Below are 16,551 nucleotides of genomic sequence, written 5' to 3' on the forward strand. Positions count from 1 at the left end.
AAAATTCCAGTAATATGTATGAAATGGCTGGTTTGCCCATACTCAACAACACTAGTCTTCTAAATTTTTCTAAATGTTTGCCAATCTAACGGGCAGAAAGCAAACAAATATAAAGTTAGATAGATAGATAGATAGATAGATAGATAGATAGATAGATAGATAGACAGACATAGATATATAATAGAATCACAATAGTTTATTTTGTACATATTTTATTATGAGTGAAGTTGAGCATTTCTTAATGCATTTATTGACCATTTGAATTTCTTTTTCTGTGAATTGGCTGTGTAATACTTTATCCATTTTCCTATTGGGTTGTTTGTCTGTTTTACTTTAAACTCTGTAATATATTATGGGCATTAACCCCTTTTAAAAATATATTTCCAAGTTTATCTCTTGACTTTCACCTTGATTTATGGCCTCTTTCTCCATTCATAAGCTTTTATTTTGTATTAAGTCAAATCTATTCATCCTTCCTTTTTTACATTAGCTCTTGACAACATGCTAAGGAAGATCATCCCTGCTTCCAGACTGTAAAAATATTCTCTCTTTTCCTCCTGCAATTTACAGGGTTTGTATGTATAAATTCTTACACCACTTGGAATTTATTTTTTACTATAGTGTTAATTAGTTATCTAACCTATATTTTCCCAAATTGTTATCCAATTGTAACACTGACATTGGTTGTTTAAATTTCTCATTAATTTTAAATGCCCTCTGTTATCAGGTATTAAATGCCCATATTCATGCGCGGTTTCTAGGCCTTTTATTCTGCTCATTGATCTATTTGTCTATTTCTGAGCCAGTACCACAGTTTTAACTACTGTAGATTTAAAGGATATGCTAATACTTTGTAATGCTCTCTCCTTATTACTATTTTTTTTTCCTCTACAGTTTCTGGACATTCTTTTACATTTATTTTTAAAGATAAACAATTTGATCATATTTTCTAGAATAAAAGAAATAACTCATTGGTATGGTTATTGAAATATCACTAAATTTATAGTTTAATTTAGGGCACATCTTTACAAATCTGCATCTTCCTATTCAGGAACATAATATCATTAGAAAATGGGATGAAATACTAGTGGAAAAGAATTGAATTTTGTCTTGGCAGGGTCAATCTTTTTCTAGTTAAGGTCCCAAAGAAGGCAAAGTAAGGAAAAACAATACTTTATTATTAGCTGAAGCTTTGGCCTTCCACTGCAGTTAGACCTCTGGTAAGCTAATTTGAACCAAGTGAGGATCTTCTTTTTTAAGCTACATCAGTGTGAATGGCCAAGCACCAAAGAGGAATCTGTTCTGCCTATACCACATGTCACCATTCCCCTTCATCCATGTCCTACCACCAACCAGTAACAAACTCCAAGTACCAAAACCTGGCACTGCAGTGGGATGCAATGCTGCACCCATCAGCACTAAAGAAAGAGGATCCAGAGATACACATGAAAAGAGAAAACACATTTGTCCCATCATTGAAAGTAATATCAAAAGTAAAGCCAGCTCAGGTGGGAGAGAGAGTCCAATGAAAGAAAGAGAACCGGCCAAGTTTGCCAGGAAAAAAAAGAATTGGGACCACTTTATGTTCTCCCTGAAAATGTGGACAAAGATCAAGTTTCCAGCTCTTTCAAAGCTCCACACCCAGAAAAAGTGACTTAATCATTTGATTCCCACTAAGAGTGACCTAATATTTGATTCCCACTAACTAAATCGGCATTCCTCTCCATTAGGTTTGAAGTACAGATGTGAAGAAAGGGTTCAGAGAGAATTTTTATTAGAAGTTAGCAAGTATTTCTTTACATACATTCAGAAGTTCATACCCTTCAGTGAACCATTACAGTTTTCTTCATATAAGTGTTGTACTTTCCTTGTCAGTTTTATTCCTAGGAAAATTGAGGATTTTATTGCTATGGGGAATAGAATATTTTTAAAGTTGTATTTTCTAAATGGGTTATTGGTAAATAAAAATAATTCATTTTTTGCATGTTTATTTTTATTTTTTAGTTTTTTGTGAGGAAGACCAGCCCTGAGCTAACATCCGTTGCCAATCCTCCTCTTTTTTGCTGAGGAAGACTGGCCTTGGGCTAACATCCGTGCCCATCTTCCTCCACTTTATATGGGACACCGCCACAGCATGGCTTAACAAGCAGTGGAGAGGTGCACGCCCGGGATCCGGGCCAGCAAACCCTGGGCCGCCGCAGCTGAGCGCGCGCACTTAACCGCTTGCGCCACCAGGCCAGCCCCTGCATGTTTATTTTTATCTAACCTTATTGAACTCTCCATTTTTTTTAATTCTCTGGAATCTTCTAAGAATACTCTCATATCTCTAGAAAATAAAATAGTGATTTGATCCCTTTCATTTATTTGAAATGTAATATACATACAAAAGAGTATTATAACATACGTGGTACAATTTAAAGAATAGTAATAATTTAAAAACAAAATAAATAAATACCCATGCATTCCCCAGGTGAATAAAACACGAATTTCTTTGAAGTTCCCTGTGTGACCCTCCCAGAAGTAACCACTCCTTGAATTTTGTAGTAATAATTCTCTTGCATACTAGTGTGTATGTGTCTGTGTGTGATTTTGTTTTGCTTCACTTTGAATTTTATATAAATGGAGTCATATTATATATATTCTTCTGTGACTTGCTTTTTTTATTCTCATGATTATGCTTTTGAGATTTATCCATGTTGTAGGGAATAGGAATATTTTACGTTGATCATTTTCCCTGCTGTACAGTATTCTTTTGTAACAAGACACCACAATTTATTTATTCTTTCTACTGTTCATAGACTTTTGGATTTATTACCTTTTGAAAATAAATTTTTGTTTGTTTTTCTTATCACAAATAAAGCTGCCTTGAACATTCCTGCATATATATCCTGATGAATATATTCAAGACTTTCTCTGGGATACATGCACAAGAGAGTGGAATTGCTGTAAGTAGAGTACATGTATGTGCATATTCAAATTGTCCAGGTAGTGTTAGATGTTTCCCAAAGTGATTGTGTTAATTTACCCAGCCACCATAAATGTATTTATGTTCCCATTGTTCCACGTTCTTGGCAAATCATAGTATCGTTTGACTTTTTTTCATGTTTGCCGTTGGTATGAAATGGTGTCTCTAATTAACCTTGTCCTGATTAAGAATAATGTTGAGCACACCTTCACGATTATTGGCCTTTTATGCTTCTTCTTTTTTTTTTTTTTTTGTGAGGAAGATCAGCCCTGAGCTAACATCTGCCAATCCTCCTCTTTTTGCTGAGGAAGACTGGCTCTGAGCTAACATCCATCCCCATCTTTCTCCACTTTATATGGGACGCCGCCACAGCATGGCCTGAGAAGGGGTGCGCCGGTGCACCTCGGAATCCAAACCGGCGGAACCCCAGGCCGCCACAGCGGAGCACGCGCACTTAACCACTTGCGCCACCGGGCCGGCCCCTGCTTCCTCTTTTTAAAAACCACTTCTTCGTGTTTTTACCTTTTTTCCTTCTTTGTTGTCTTTTTATCACTAAAATTTTTCTGATTTGTATAAATTCTTCATATATTCTGAATATTAATTCTTTTTGCTTATGTGTTACAGAAAAATCTCTCAATTTGTAGCTTGTCTTTTCAATCTTTTTATAGTGTTTTTTGAAAAAAAGAATTTTATTTTCAGCTGGTCAAATTTATAAATCTTCTTCAAAAAATGGCTTATAATCTTGAGTCTTACTTAGGAAATTCCTCCCTATTCTGAAGCCATAAAATTTTTCCCTTATATTTTATGTTTTTGCCTTTTACATTTAAGACGTTGATCCATTTAGAATTGATTTTTGTGGAGAGAATGAGGTAGAAATCCATTTTAACTTTTGTCCACATGAATGACATATTGGCCTGGAACTAGAGCTACCAGATTTTAGCAAATTAAAATATAAGACACCCAGTTTAATTTGAATTTCAGAAAAAAAATTAATAATATTTTAGTATAAGTATGTCCCGTGCAATATTTTGGACACACATACCAAAAATTTATTGTTGTTTATCTGAAAATCAAACTTAACTGAGCGTCCTGTATTTTACCCGGCAGCCTTACCTGGTAGCATTTATTGAATAATCCATTCTTTATCTGCTGATCTGCAATGTCCTTTCTGTCTTTTTTCAGATTTCCATGTATCTTTGGATGCTTCTATATTCTCTATTCTGTTCCAATGTCTATACCTTTCTTTATTATAATAGCTTTATAATAAGACTTGCCATGACTGCTCAAGTCCCCCCACCTGATCCTCCTCCTTCAGAATTGTTGGCTAGCACCTCCAGACCTATGTTAGATAATACTAATAAAGCTGGACATTTTTGCTTTGTTCTTCACTTTATTGGATTGCTTCTAGTGGTTCCTCATTAGTCATAAGGCAGGCTTCTTGGTTGAGATGTATAAACATATATCAGGCTAAGGAAATGTCCATCTAATCCTATTTAATTAAGAGATTTTTAAAATCAAGAATGAACATTAAAATCATTGAATTCATTTTCAGCATCTTTGGCGATTATTATAAGAGTTTTCCCTTTCATCAGTAGACATTATACTATATTAATGAATTACAATTAGGTGAATTTTTTTTCCATTTACGTTGATCATAGTATATTATTCTTTAAATATGCTCCCAGATTTTGCTTGATAATTTATTTAGGATTTTTTTAATGCTATTTATAACATTTAAGTACAAATAGAGTAGAACAGAGCTCAGCCTTCTCCCTCCCCCCCGGCCCCCGCCACACACACAAAACCATGCCCTTCCTCAGAATCCCCTAAAATAGAACTTCAGAGCCGTTGGAGAACATTTGTTATTCCAAATTCTTTATTCCAAATTCTCATTTTGCAAACAAAGAAGCTGAGTCCTAAAAAGATTAAGTGCTTGTCCAAACTCACATACCTGGTCTCTCCTTGCTAACAGTATCTAAAAATTGAAAGGGAATAGGTCCTTGAGGGAAAGCTAGTGGAACTTTATTTAAGTTGGAGAAAGGAGACTGACTGGACACTTCATTACAGTCTTCAGAATGATGAAGGGGGTTCAGACAAGCAATGACAAGCTGTCCTTTTCAATGCTCTTTCTGGACAGGAGAAGTAAAATGGCTTTAATTAATTCAAGAGGGATTTAGGTCAATAGTAAGAACTTCCTGAATGAATGAATTCCAAGACAATAGAAGGGGCTGCCAAAGGAAGTTGAGGAAGAGCTTTTTGTGAAGCTGGTAAGGAAAGAGCAGGCTGCTGGTTTTCTGCAATGATTTCAGTACTGTTTAGGTTGAACCAGATAAAGCTGCTGATATTCAAACTGTTTTTTCATATAATTACAGCAAATTCAACCTAATACACGGAAGCAAATAGGTAGGCTCAGCCCTAGAGGACATTTCGTCTTCATGTAAGCCTTTAATTTCACTCTCTTGCTATAGAATGTATAGGATGGAAATAGACTTGTTTAAAAAGGTCAGGATTTAAAGCTTACAAAAGATCCTTGCCTGAATTAAACTCTTGGCATTTAAAAGCCAGGATTACCAATATTCTTATTTGTGCAACCAATCATTCCAGAATTGATAAACTATGTTTAAAATGAAATGTTGTTAAAATCTACATTTTGGATGCTGAATATCCTTATGGTACGAAGATATTTCATCTCAATGAGATTTTTGGCAGTCAAGGACTTCAAGCCAGTGTCAACTGCAATAATTCTGCAGAGGAGATTTGGTATAAATGCTGGTCAAGTAGGTTAGCTCTCTCCCTCATTTTTGGGTCAGACGCCATCCAAAGAGTAATGTGCAGGAACATTTCTCAAGGCCAGTGGCTTTGGGTCATTGTGTATAAATTACTATCAAGCTTTGCCATTACTATATGAATTTTTCAGCCCAGGGAACTGTGTTGCTCAACTCTGTTGTGATTTCTCCTATGTAGCCATCCTCTGATCAGTTTCCATTCCAAAAAAGTGTTAGATTTCTGAGAACAATGGAAACTGTTAAAAGAATCAAACTAAGCATACTAAAGGAATGGCATTTTCTCTCAAATAAAAATGCACAATTAACTATTTGCCTGGAACATATACAAGTAGAAAGGACTAAGAATAAACTCCCTGACTTTGTTTACTCATCTTGATGGATATAACACATCTGAAGGGGGTTAAAACCCTTCTGGCCCTGACATGCAAACCAGAAACTCCACTTTTGCCATTCGCAATGGCCCTGAAGTCCCCAGCAGTGGTACCATACTTCTCATAGGAATTCCCATTCTTTCTATTCTTATGCTTTTGGGTGTCTTCACCACCCATTGTTATAACTGTATAACTTAGCATTTAATCTTATTAGGTGATGTATTTGTGTGCGCATCTTTTTTTTTTTTTGTAAGGAAGTCTGGCCCTGAGCTAACATCCATTGCCAGTCTTCCTCTAATTTGTATGTGGGATGCTGCCACAGCATGGCTTGATGAGTGGTACATTGGTCCATGCCCAGGATCCGAACCTGCGAACCCTGGGCCACAGAAGCGGAGTGCACGAACTTAACCACTATACCACCAGGCCAGCCCCTGTGTGTGCATCTTAACTTCTCCCTCACCACAACCTCCTTCATAAGCTCAGTGACTTTCACTTCTACATCTTTATGAGTATACTGACCTTAGGCATAGAGAGTCTAAGTCTCTACATACCTCATGGCTTCCTCTGTAAATGAGATTTGAAATTCCTACTTACAGTGCTCACAGCATTCACACTACCATCCACAAATTAGACACTTAACGGCTGTTTGGTTGCTTTGTTGACCTTTTGTATCCAATGTAGTTTCTAGCACTCTCCTGGGCACATAGATGCTGAATTCATCATGCTCCCCACCCCCGCACACACACCCAAATCTGTTCCCAGACCTGTTTTCTCCATCCAGCCTTTCAAGCTAGAAACCTCAACTTCAACCTTGACTCCCTTTTCTTCCCCACCTGCCATATCTGATAGGTCACCAAAGTCCGCCAATTTTACCTTTTACCTTTACATTTCTTGAGCGTATCTGCTCCAGGCCACCTTTGGTGTCATTACCCCAGTTCAAGACTTGTTTACTGTAAGCTCCTCCAAAATGGCTACAATTCTCTCTGCAAAGTACAAATTGGACATCACTCTCCTGCTTAAAACTATTCAATGCCTTCCCATGGCATGCAAGCTCCTGAAGTGTCCTCCAAGACCCTCTGAGATCTGTCTTTGGCCCACTCTCCCAACTCATTTCACACCTCTCCCTGTCTCAGTTTATAATTCAACAAAACCACACCACTTATGGTATACACACTCCAAACACACACACACACACACACACACATGCACTCCCTCTTCTGTCTTTCCCCAAGTGCAACTTCCTTCCTGGACCCTTTACGACCTCACTCACACCTTTTCCTGGAACATTTACCACCTCCCTCACACCTTCTCTCCTTGCCTGGCTAACTCTGATTGGTTCTCTAAGACTCTGCTCAAGCAAGCTTTTTCTGAACCTCTCTCTGCCCCACCTCAGTCTGGATTGGGTGGACTTCCTCTGTGGTCCAATGTGCATGTATCTACCATTGTGTCATCCCCGACACCTGACATCCCTTGCCTTCATTTCCACTCCATCACCTAGTGCTGTCAATTCTACCTCCAAAACACATCTCTGATCCAACCATGTCTTTCTCTCCCCACAGCTTATACCTAGTTTGAGTGTCCTTCATCTCCCAGCTGACCTGTTGTGGTAGCCTCCCCAAAGATCTTCCCAGTTCCATTGGTCCCTCTTCTGCTGAGTAGAAGTCAGACAGATCTTTTCAAAGTCAAACTTATACATCATGTAAGTCCTCTGTACAGACTTCTTCACTGACTTTCCTACGCTGACAATAATGTGGCCTCCCAGGCCCTGCATGCTCTGGCCCTGCCCCCATCGCCAGCCTCAGCTCCCATCATTCTCACCCTCACTCACCAAGCTCCAGTCAGGATTCTCAAACCAGACAAGCTCATTCCTGCCCCAGGGCCTTCAGGATAACCTACTCCCTTTGCCCAGATCATTTGTCCTTTGACTCTTTGTGTGTCTAACTCCTACTCAACTGTCAGGCCTCAGCCAAAATATCATTTTCCCAGAGAGGCTTTTCATGTCTCCAGTCTCACTTAGATCCTCCTGATGTCCCTCACAGTACCAGCTGTGTTCATTCGTAAAAGTGATCACAATTCTTTTTTTTTTTTTTTTGTGAGGAAGATCAGCCCTGAGCTAATCCATGCTAATCCTCCTCTTTTTGCTGAGGAAGACTGGCTCTGAGCTAACATCTATTGCCAATCCTCCTCCTTTTTTTTTTTTTTCCCCCAAAGCCCCAGTAGATAGTTGTATGTCATAGTTGCACATCCTTCTAGTTGCTGTATGTGGGACGCGGCCTCAGCATGGCCGGAGAAGCGGTGCTTCGGTGCGCGCCTGGGATCTGAACCCGGGCCGCCAGTAGCGGAGCGCACGCACTTAACCGCTAAGCCACAGGGTCGGCCCCTACAATTCTTAATTCTATGTTTAGTTATTTGTCTAATGTCTCTCTTATGACACTCTAAGCTCTACGAGGAGCAGAGTCAGGAGTGTGTTTTTTTGTTTTTGTTTTTTGTCAGGTGTGTTTTGTTTTGTTTCTAGTCTCCATATACCTGGCACTCATCACAGGCAATACATAATAAATGAATGAATGAATCAATGAATGAATTGCATTTACCATATTATTTTTTAGTTATCTCTGTTAGTGCCTGTTTCCCCCGCTAGTTGGTGTTCCTTATGTGCAGCATTCAGTGTCACAGAGAGATGGTCAATAAATTTCGTTGAATAAATGCCCAGCAAATGTATTGATTAATTGATAAAGAATTGATTTGTTGTGACTTATGTTTACTCATGAAATGCTAAGGATTAAAAATAATATATTCTTTATCATTTTAGGTGACTGCATTCCATATTTCTGGAATTAACCTTAAATAATAGTTTTATTCATACTTTTAAAAGAGATGAAGACATACATATTTTCAGGAAAGTCATCTCAATATATTTTGAAAATTTTAAATTTCTAATTATGTTATATGAAAGATTTGCTGAAACATCTAGTCTATTCATCTGCTTCTATTAATTTATTAATATTATTTTAGGTGGATAGCCACCTCTGGTGTCCTAAAAGTCTTCTGCTGAAAAGTCTATTGTATTAAAGAAATTTTTCTTCATGTGTCTCTTCTGAACTATTACTAGTATCACAAATTTACAAAATTGTTCACTGTACATTTTTCAACTTTACTATATTTTTAAGGTTGTTATGACGTTTTTTTGAAGCTCCAAAATGGCATACTTAAATCCAGATACTATTCTAGGGGCTGATCTGGGATTAAAATTTTAAGATTGAGGGGAAAAAATTCTCCCTAGAGATTTTTACTTTGAAAAAGGGAGAAAAATGATACATACTACATCGACAAAAGATTCTTAAAGCAGTACACACAATTAAAGCTTGAATATGCAAACAAAATAAAAAATTACCATGGTGAAATGAAGAGTCTTCATCGAGTTAAGCATCTTCAAGAAGCTGGAGTTGGAGTCCCCTCTGGATAAACTCTCTGACGCTGCAGTTGCAATTTGCTTTCCAAAGAAGCATCCAGTTAGTCGCTCTTCCTTCTACCCTCACATGTAGATTATTAGTTCCACAATTACTCTCCTTGGCCTCCATTTTGGGAAATGTCTAATAGTTGCCTCAACACTTGAACATTTCATTGCCTTTGAAAAGTCCAATTCCACTCAAAAACTCCTTGTTTTGCTTATTTCTGGTGCACACATCTATAAAAAAATATTTTTCAATAGAAATTGTCAGTTTCAAAGGCTCAAGAGCAAAGAATTTTATGTTTTCTCTTCCTTTAGACCTCTCTTTTCAACTGAAAATAGAAATATTTGGAAATGCAATAATATTTAAGATTTCAGAATAACTGCCTCCAGAGTGGGAGAATTTCCATTTCTAATTTTCCCTAAATCTTTGCCCTGATCAAAAAAATTAATCTTGGCTAAGAAGGGTGATTATAATGGGTAATATGGTCAGATACTGCATACAAATTTTCTAAAACACTAAAGTTATGATACTCTATTATCAACTACTTGGGTTTTTTTGTTTGTTTGGTGAGGAAGATTCGTGTTGAGCTAATATCCGTTACCAATTCTCCTCCCTTTTTCTTTTTTTCTGCTTGAGGAAGATTAGCCCTGAGCTAACGTCGGTGCCAATATTCCTCTATTTTGTATGTGGGATACCTCCACAGCATGGAACCTGAATAGTTACCCCATATACCTCAATATGTGAAAATCTCTTGTCAAAAGCATGTCTTATTTTATACAACAGAATTGGGGTTGATAACTGAATAAAGGCAGCTGGCTCAGGGGACCATATCAGTTAAAATTAGGTTATAACTAGAATTAAAATAAAAAATAAAAGTGGTTTAAACAATATGGTTGTTTATTTCTCTGCCATATAGAAGTCCATAGGTGGGTGATCCAGAGATGACATGGAAGCTCCAGTGTCAGGATGTGCAGCCTCTTCTACCCTGTTCTGCATGCATGGCTTCTATTCCCAAGATTATGATCCATGTTAGCTACTGGATCTTCAGCCATTACACCCACATGCTAGGCAGCAAGGAGGAGGAAAGAAGGGTAGAAAGGTTTTCCCCCTCCCACTAAGGACAATATCCAAAAGACGCACTTCCATGTGCATTCCATTGGCCAGAACTGAGTCATGTGGCCACATCTCACCATAAGGGAGACTGGGGGTAATATAATATATATTCTGGGATGGTATGCGCCCGCCAAAAAAAATTGGGAGTTCAGTTACTAAGGAAGCTAGATGTGAAGAAGGATTTTGGAGGACAAGTAGTAGTCTCTGCAACATGAAGCATCCTTCATTCTGGACTTAAGTATAAACTAGAGTCAGGAGAAAAAAGGGGACAAAACAATTTTCTCTACCTTGATCATTGGCAAACACGTGTTTTCAATACAGCAAAGAAGTTAAAATAAAACATGCTGCTGCCTCTAATTTGGTGGGTAGGGGTGTCCTTGAAGCCCATATAAGCTGGAATTGGAGTCAATGAGTCTCTACCTTTAGAAAACACAACAGTCAATTCAAAAAATATTTATGGAGCATCTGCAGTGTTATTGAGCACATACTCAACGCTAAGCTAGGTACTCTGAGGAGTAAAAAAAAAAAAAGTAATTAAAGATTTTTTAAAAAGTAAAACACAGTCTCTACACTCTAGACTTACAGTTCTATTAAGGAATTAAGATTTTTAGATGAGGAATGACAACATAAGACAAAGGTAAACTGAGTACTGGATTTACCCCAATCCCTCCCAGTACCATACCATCACCTTCCAGATCAGGATGTGGTTTTTGTGATTATTTAATAACAAGGTTCCCATCTAATAGGTTGAGACCAATTAATAAATTCAGATGCCTTACCTGATCAATCTTTAATAATTATCATACCCCTTTCAGCTTCTCAACAGGGAGAAAGTTCAGCTTGCAGCCCAATTTAGGATCTTTATTTCAGAAATCTTCCTCCCACCAACCAACACTCAACCAGACCTCACCATTCGGGCCCTCCCTACCACACACGTCTTCTGGGGAAAAAAAATAGTGCCTCCTTATGAAAAGGCGGGGGCTGGTCTGTTTAAAGAAATCAGATTTTCTAAAATAATTTGAGCTCCTCAAGAAAACAAAATACAAAAGGACCATTAAATGTGTTTTAACTATTAAAAGAGGTAGGCGGATGTTCATTCTCTTTATCTATATGAAGAATTTCCCTTCCTGACATTGAGTCATATTCACTTTTCCCAAGAGGGAATAAAATGTTCCCCATAAAAGCACAACCTTTTCTTTCCCAGTGCTCTGGACCCATGCCAACATAACAGAAACAGCCAAATAAAGGGCTGTGATAAGCTGCTCAGGTGCCAGGGGAATGTTATCAGAGGAAATCATCTTCCTCCCTGTGACAAGACGTATGGATCCTCAGCATACTCACAAAAAAATTGGGACCCCCAAGGAGTAGAAATTCATCAAATACTCAGTGGGGAATTGTGCACAAAACAGCAATGGAAACCAGTGGGAACACAATTTTATTAACTCCAAAAAGTTCTACCAATTGGGTTCTTAGGAATAGTTCCCAGATTGATACGCCTGGAGACAAAGGACTTTTAGTGACAAATCTGATGAAATGTGTGAGAAATACTGTCTTTCTTTGCTTAAGATTCCAATGTTAAATTTGGAGGACTGTTTTAGTCTACAAAATACAGTTGTTATATTATCTATTGTGCCACAGCAGGGAATTGTGTTAGCAGAGGCACAAATTTAACGCACTTGGAGGTGCAAAAAATTTAGAAATGCAACTTCTTTTATTTTGTCTATAACTAAAAGGGTCTTTGCCACCTGCTGGGTGGTGGGAAAGAAAAATAAACAAACATCCAATTTGGTTGAAGTAGCGCTTAGTTTCTTCATGAAAGAAAGCTCAGTCTCAGATTTTTCAGTCTTTCAGTGCTTTGTTTTCATTGAAAGTGGCATTCAAGGATGGAGCAAAGGGGTGTGGCTTGAGTTATCAGGTGGAAGTGTTGTCCTCAGGTGGTTAGGTGTAGTGTACTTCAGTGCCTCTAGTCTCTGGAGCCAAAGAGCTTTTGTCCACCAGCTTACGGTCTGTCCTGCTGGTATGTGTAGCTCAAATCTGTGGCTACTGTGATTCTATGTCTGTTGTTTTGACTTAAGAACTGCCCCCAAGAACGCTATACCCTGTTGGTGGCAACAGAAATTGGCACAACCACTTTGGAAAACAGTATGGAGATTCCTCAAAAAATTAAAAATAAAGCTACCATATTATCCATCAATTATTCTTCTGGGTATATATCCAAAGAAAATGAAAACAGGATCTCGAAAAGGTATCTGCACTCCCATCTTCATTGCAGCATTATTCACAATAGCCAAGGTATGGAAGCAACCTGCGTGTCTGTCAATTAATGAATGGATAAAGATGTGGTATATATACGAATTATTTAGCCATGAGAAAGCAGAAATTCCTGTCATTTGTGACAACATGGATGGACCTTGAGGGCATTATGCTAATGAAATAAGTCAGACAGAGAAAGACAAATACTGTATGATCTCATTTATATGTGAAATCTAAAAAGTCAAACTCATAGAAACAGAGAGTAGAAAAGTGGTTGCCAGGGGCTGAGGGTTGCGGGAAAGGGGGAGATGTTGGTCAAAGGGTACAAACTTCCAGTTATAAGATGAATAAGTTTTGGGGATCTAATGTATAGCATGGTGATTATACTTAATAATACTGTATTATATACTTGAAAGTTGCTAAGAGAGTAGATCTTAAATGTTCTCACCACAAAAAATAAATGGTAATTATCTGAGGTGAGGGAGGCGTTAGCTAATGCTATGGTGATAATCATTTTGCAATGTATAAGTGTATCAAATCAACAGCTTATACACCTTAAACTTACACAATGTTATATGTCAATTATATCTCAATAAAGCTGGAAAAATATAAAAAAGAACTGCTCCCAGCTTTCCAATAGAAGTTTTCACACTGTGACCTAGAAATGAATAGATCTACATTCTGGCTTGAGTTTCTTAAGCCAGTTCCTTATAAAGCAAAAATTTCAGTCTGGGAATTGTCCCATGGAAGGAAATATATCCATTTTGACAATAATTCACTCATCTCTTGGCTCCATAAATATCTCCTGCCTGAAAGATTTATTCAAGAAAAAAAATATATGACGATTGAATTTTTCTATTCCAATGCAGTGAGTTATTCCTTCATTGCGGGTCTAAGTGATGATGATAAATAGAAATATAGAATAAAAATCTTCCTCACTTATGTTGGGGTTACGTCCCAACAAACCCACTGTAAATTGAAAATATTGTAACTCGAAAATGCATTTAATACACTTAACCTACCCAACATCATAGCTTAGCCTAGCCTGCCTTAAACGTGCTCAGAACACTTACATTAGCCTACAGTTGGGCAAAATCATCTAAAATGAAGCCTATTTTATAATAAAGGGTTGAGTATCTCATGTAATTTATTGAATACCATACTGAAAGTGAAAAAGAGAATGGTTGTATGGGTGCAGAATGGTTGAAAGTATATCTGTTGTGTACCTTCACGATCCCATGGCTGACTGGGAGCTGTGGCTGCTGCCACTGCCCAGCATCATGAAAGAGTAGCGTACCACTTACTGCTAGCCTGGGAAAAGATCAAAATTCAAAATTCGAAGTACAGTTTCTACTGAATGCGTATTGCTTTCATGCCATCATAAAGTCGAAAAATCCTAAAATGAACCATGGTAAATCGGAGACCGTCTGTACTAGCATTGGAAGGCACTAATCTCTATTTTATAGACCTGAGGAAACTGAGGCTAGGTTAACTTAAGTGACTTACTCAAAGGCATCTAGTTAGTTATTGGCAGAGCTGGAATTTGCATCTGGGACCCCTGACTCAATCATAGTAGCACAGAAGTTTAAAAGATACTTTTTTATTTATCTGAATTGTTGTTCATTTGTTACAAACTAAATCAAAGTCTGTATTTTTACTTAGCAATAATTAAAATGTTAATGTGCATATTGTTAATACCTTTTAGGTAGCCAAAGTGGGATATGAATAGTCTTTATTAATACAAATTAATTAAGTCTTTAACTTTCACACAAATATCTATTTTAAAACCGGAACAGTTCTGAATCAATATGAGAGACAGAACACCGGGATTTTTCTCCTGGGTCTCAGTATTATGTCTTTGGAATGCTTTATTTCAAACAAGCATCTAATGACACTAAGTAAACTATTTCGAAGAGTTCTTTTACTCTTAAAAATTAGAAGAAAGAAGAAACACTCAAAGAAAGTATTTGGGTCAATTAGTAATTGACTAATTTAAAATCACAATTACACTTTTTTATGTCTCTGTATAGGTCCAAGAACAGAACTACCTGACTCCAACACTAAAATCCTTTTGAGAAACTCTCCTGCAGAGCTTGTCTGCCAGCCACGTCTATACATGTGCCTCTGTGGATAGTACATTAATACCACTCACAATAGAAGGTATTGTTCTTTATAGCTAGTCAAATTAACTATTTGAGCACCCCAGGATGTACAACATGAAAGAACAGCTTTATAGATATTCAGGGCACTATATAATATGCCATGGTGAATTATTGACTCTAATGAGAATATCCTTAAAAGGCTGAACTCCCAAGGGTGCTGGCTGAAGAACTGGGAGGAGGGGCTCATACATTAAATCAATAATTAGGAAGACAGAAGAAAGAGAGACAGATTGGGCAAGAGGTTTCTGAAAATTGAACACTTGTCATCTGTGTATCTCCCTTGCTGATGATTCATTAAACGAAGATTAACTTCAGTAACTTATTGACCAACACGCCAATAAATCCTGAGCTATATTGCCTGCAATACATGAAATGGACAAGCCTAGATATATTGCCAAAGGAGTTGACTAGGTGTGTTGTGATTTAGAGAAATTCATGAGGAAGTATTGTCCTAGTTATGTGTGTTTCACGTTTATATACCATGCTGAGTATTGTGTTAGGTTGATAGGAGGTATAGAAAAAGCAAATAACGTTCTTAAAGGAGTTTATACTTTATCTAGAGACATCAACTATGCATGTATGATGTTACTCAAGAGAATTTACCTATATTTATAAAAAGACCACTGTGATCATTTGCAACATAGAATTGTATCTTTTGCCTCATCTCTGACTCTATTTCATGCTCACATTTTACCGAAGTAAACTTTCTTTAAAAACAGATTGTTTTAGCTCTTACCAAAAGGACAAAGAGATGATATAAGTTTTGTGAAACATGACTAAAATAAGGAAAAGTTTAATTTTGGACTGCACCCCTGGTCTTCCAGGATAACTTATATATATAGTATTAAAATACATAATATGCAAATATTTTCTGACTTAACACATAAGGCTTTTCTGACTAGGTAAATCAAATGTGGAAGAGTGATGTCTTCAGACCACCTCTCAAAGAGATTCAATCGGTTAAGGTCCTGGAACATGGGTGAAACCCACGATATTCAGCTCCTAAGATTACTAGAGAAATCAACCTATATATATTCTGTACTACTCAGAAAAGATTCAAAGATAACCAGCATTTTGAGGTCTTAGGGAAATAAGAAAGGAGGTGTTAGGGAATCTTCCATTCTTTGGTTTCTTTGGCAGTGCCAGGACGGTTGGGGATGAGTCTGCAGACGTTGGGGATGAGTCTGCAGACGTTTGGGACCTGCTGGGTTCCCTCCACAGCCCTCTCCCTTCCATCTGCCCCATGAAGGGGCTTAGCTCAGCTCAGACTACCCTACAGCTCCCACCAAGGGTAGGCAACACATAAAGAATCCATTTCCACCAACACATCCTTAGAAGAGGTTGGTGCAGTGTCAAGGTCTGTTGTAATCCTGGACCCTTCTATCTATTGCCAAGGCTTCTAGAACCTGAATTCTGCTTCCTTCAACTCATTCTCTAGTACTTTCATGA

Source organism: Diceros bicornis, chromosome 3 (assembly GCF_020826845.1).
Source record: "Diceros bicornis minor isolate mBicDic1 chromosome 3, mDicBic1.mat.cur, whole genome shotgun sequence".
Taxonomy (NCBI): domain Eukaryota; kingdom Metazoa; phylum Chordata; class Mammalia; order Perissodactyla; family Rhinocerotidae; genus Diceros; species Diceros bicornis.